The sequence below is a fragment of the Euprymna scolopes genome, chromosome 37 (genome assembly GCF_053919585.1).
Source record: "Euprymna scolopes isolate OS-2025 chromosome 37, ASM5391958v1, whole genome shotgun sequence".
Lineage (NCBI taxonomy): Eukaryota > Metazoa > Mollusca > Cephalopoda > Sepiida > Sepiolidae > Euprymna > Euprymna scolopes.
In genome coordinates this window covers 53,282,407-53,286,847 of record NC_136518.1, presented here as the reverse complement: position 1 = coordinate 53,286,847, position 4,441 = coordinate 53,282,407, and the positions used below count along the sequence as shown (strand labels likewise).

Here is a 4,441-nt window from a genome sequence, read left to right as displayed (position 1 = left end):
AATAGCTTCCCATCACCCTGGAAAATCTCATCAGTATGCCCTGTATTTAAGAATTCAGGTGATCGCTCGTCCCCCTCTCAGTACAGGCCAATAAGTCTCCTGTGCGCCATGAGTAAGTTGCTGGAATCTATTAAATACAGAAGTAATCAACCATCTCAACAAAAATAACCTTCTTAGTGACACTCAATATGGTTTCCGTTCTGCTAGATCTACAGCAGATGTGCTTACAGTTATATCTCATAGGATTAGCAAATCTCTCGACGGAGGCCACCTTTCTAGGGCAATTGCTCTTGACATATCTAAGGCCTTTGATAGGGTATGGCATAAAGGTTTACTTCACAAGATCTCTAGCTATGGTATAGCTGGAAATGTCTTCTCAATTATTAAATCATTTCTTTCTGATAGGTTCATAAGAGTAGTAGTTGAGGGGCAAAAATCAGAAGCACACAGTATTAATGCTGGAGTACCTCAGGGATCCATCCTGGGCCCAACTCTTTTCCTGATCTACATTTATGATCTTCCAAATCACATCCTTACATCATTTGTAGACATTTATGTTGATGACACTACCATTTATGGTAGCACATCTAAAACAGTAAACGATCAAGTTCTTCTCCGATTCTCTCTCCCCTGATCTTGAGCATGTGGTACAATGGGGAAAGTGGCTGGTTATTTTTAATGCATCTAGAAACCAAGCTTCTCTCTTTACATCATAAACATTCTGATCTACATCTGGCATCAATTGACATGAATGGCTCTCGTCTTCAGGAGGCCTCAAGTTTTGACAAGCTTCTTGGCTTGATCGTTACTCCTGATCTTAAATGGAACACTTACATCAAATCTGTTGCCAAGGCCGATGGAAAAATGGTGGGATCTTTCTATCGATCCAGTAGATATCTCACTGCTGATGCAATTCTCTATCTATATAAGAGCCAGGTACGTCCAAGGATGGAATACTATTGCCACATCTGGGCAGGAGCTGCTAGAAAGGACGTCCTGCCTTGATAGAGTTCAAAATAGACTTCATGGCCTCGTAGGAGATGTCCTTTTCTCTTCCTTGCAACCTCTATCTCACAGAAGAGATGTTGCGAGTTTGTCTCTGATCTATCATTATTTTCATGGAAAGTGTTCGACTGAGCTTCAGTCTATGGTCCCCCCTCGCCAAACTTTCACAGGAAACACTCGTCTAGCTAAAAACACTATCAATAATTCCCCCCACTCTTTATCTGTGCCTAAACCTAAACGTAGATTCCATGAACAAAGCTTCTTTCTTAGAACTGCACGCCTGTGGAATTGTCTTCCGTTTTCCTGCTTTCCGGCTGACTACAATATGGTTGTGTTCAAGTCTAACGTAAACAAGTTCTTGATGAGCCGTTCCATATAAGTTAACAAATTTACCGAATTTCCATTACTAATGATTACTATATTGTCCAATTTCTACTGTACACTCGTTAACCCTTATCCTAGAGTGGCCTCTTGGCCTTGATGATGTGGTGATGCCTGTGTAAAAAAAGAGCTTTCTAAGATAGAGAGATAAAGAGAGAGAGAGAGAAGGAGAAAGAGAAAGAGGGAACAGAGCAGAGAATGAAGGGGAAGAGAAACTATATGCACGAGAAGCGAGCAGTGGACAAAGGAATACAATAGAAAGGGAGCATTTTAAAAGAGAGGAAGAGCGTTTAATCAAGGAAAGAAAGAGAAAATCTACATAATAAAGTAAAGTTGATTTTTTGCCTCTGTCTCCAAGTATAATAGCTTTAGAACCAAAACCTACATATACTAATCTGTTCCAAAAATTATATACGCCAAGTTCTCGTAGAGGTTTTCAGAAAACTTAAATTCAGTTCGACTTCTTTTGTAATTTCTTACATTTTCTCTGGATTAGCGATTGCTTACACATGATCCGTTCGAAAAAAACAAAAAACAAAACAAACAAAAAACATACTTTTCGCTTGCATTTTAATACCTACTCCTACCACCCCTATAGCACCGGCATCTAACTGTTTATCTATTATATAAATCTCACCTGACTGTTTAAAGGTATGTATGTATGTATGTATGTATGTATGTATGTATGTATGTATGTATGCCGAAAACCTTCGACAGAGACGACGGATTTTCACGATATCGGTATCGTTTTGAAGCCCGACCTTCGGACGACAAATATCGAAAAATTGGCTAAAACATTATCTTCCTCACTCTCAACTGGGCACTTTTCTACAGGTAGGGGTCGCTTTTTTCGCTGATACTTTCGAAAGTCATCCCCTTTTTTCGATTGACTAGCCTTAATTTAAACCTTGATCACTTCCGGTTTGGCGATGGACGTAGCAGCAAAGACGTTATTTTTTTTTCACGTTCTTTTCCCCCTTCACGGTACGGCTTCGAGCCTGCCTGCCTATTACCACTTTTTTTTTTTGTTTTGCTGAACACACACCTCCAAACACCCGGGTACCTAGGCTAGTAGGATATAAAAAATGTTTTTTTCATAATTCTTACATACTTCATTATTAAGGCTTATACACATTTGATTTTTCTTTCTTTTTATATGTGTCCCATTTCCTGAGGATATTCTTGAGTGGTACCATGTCTATTATAAACAGTAACGGCTATGGGAGTTTCCTTGGTGTGGTTAAATACAATGACCCCACAACTCAATCTTCACTCTTCAATCCTGCAGTCCAATGCACTTCTGACAGCAATTGCTTCTGCCAAACAAAAAAGACAAGCTCTCTCCCAAATACAGGCTTTTTATAGGACAAAACCGTCCAAAGTTATTTGCATACTCTTCCCATGATCTCTAGTCTATAAATAGACGCAGTGGCCATTCTCTTCTTCTTCTTTCTTCTTTCACTCTCTGAAGCGGGCGTTGCCAGTGGTAAAAGGTTTGCACGATTTTTTTTTTTTACTAGACTTGGAAGATAACTCTGTATTCTTACCCAAGTCACGTGTTCTCCAGCTATTAGTTATATTGTCTCTGTTCCCATAGTTTTCTTAATTAGAGTGATAATCTTTGTACATCCTCAAGTATTCAATACGGCATGCTTGAAGGATTCTGTCATAGGCTTTCTTGTAGTCGATCCATGCAATGTTTTTTTTATTTTATTTTATTATTATTCTTTTTTATTGCTTTGTACCTCCTTCATGAACTTTTGATGTATGTATAACAGGCAAGAAGTGGTAAAAAATTATTCATGAAATAGTAGATCTGTTCTCAGTTAAACAATTAGGGTTGTTGTAAACAGGTTATTGGTCTGTAGTTGATGGGGTCGTTTGTCTTACGGTGTTTTTGTATTAATGTAGTTCTTTCTTTTATCATTCACTCTGGTATGTCTGTTTCGTGGATACATTTTTCCAGGTTTAGTCGTTAGTTTTCCATGTAAGATCATAAATTTTTAAAAACCAATATGCATGTATTCTATCGTAGTCTGGTTCAGTTAGGCATTGTTTTTGGGATTGTCGTCAGTGCTTGTTAGTTAATTTCTATTCTGTTCCTTTTCCAATTTGCTGAAGTTATTCTTTCATGTTTTTTTTTCCAGCCATTTAGCATTTGCTGTGGTATGGTCGCTTTCATTCTCCGTAAGTATTTTGTTTTTAACGAAACGAAAATATCATATTTCATATTCCAAAATTCATATAAATTGATCAAGTAGTTCTATATATATATATATATATATATATATATATATATATATATATATATATATATATATATATATAAACTCATTTTTAAGCGATTAATTAAGTATAAATTACACTGGGTAACAAATTTTTAGTAACTTTGAGTTGCATTGGATATTTTAACTGATTCTGAAGGAATTTTAGGCGCTGATTTCAAATCTGGAATTAGTTTTTCTCTACAAGCTCTAGTTTGTATGCAGTTTGAGGTCAATGAAATTGTACAAATGTGAACTTGCGTAAACCATGTATACGCATTTTCATGTCCACATATATGGATAACACGTCCACACACACACACACACACACACACACACACACACACACACACACAATTATATATATATATATATATATGCGCAAATCGCGTTGACACACCGGTTCTCGTCAGATCACCGAAGTTAAGCAATGTTGAGCCTGGTTAGTACCAGATGGGTGACCATTTGGGAATTCTAGGCGCTGTATGTGCTCTCCGCTTATCTCAGCATTTGTTTCCAGTCGTCCTGTACTTCATTTGCCACTGGTATTTAACGTCTCAGAAGAGGTGTGGTTGGAGATTGCGCACCTCCTACCACAAAAATTTCATGCGCAAGCACCCCTTCGTGGGTATCCATAGTCTGTCCAAGACTGAAGGAGCCTGCTTTTTTTGGCTATATATATATATATATATATATATATATATATATATATATATATATATATATATATTCAAAGTTCAAAATGCAGTCTAAAGTGTGTTCTTTTACATAATGACAATGTTTATGGAGCA

General features: G+C 37.1%; 1 pseudogene; it reads left to right on the top strand.

Moving 5' to 3' along the window:
* Positions 1-4,023: 4,023 nt before the first annotated feature.
* Positions 4,024-4,140, top strand: LOC145261429 (5S ribosomal RNA; annotated as a pseudogene).
* Positions 4,141-4,441: the final 301 nt, after the last annotated feature.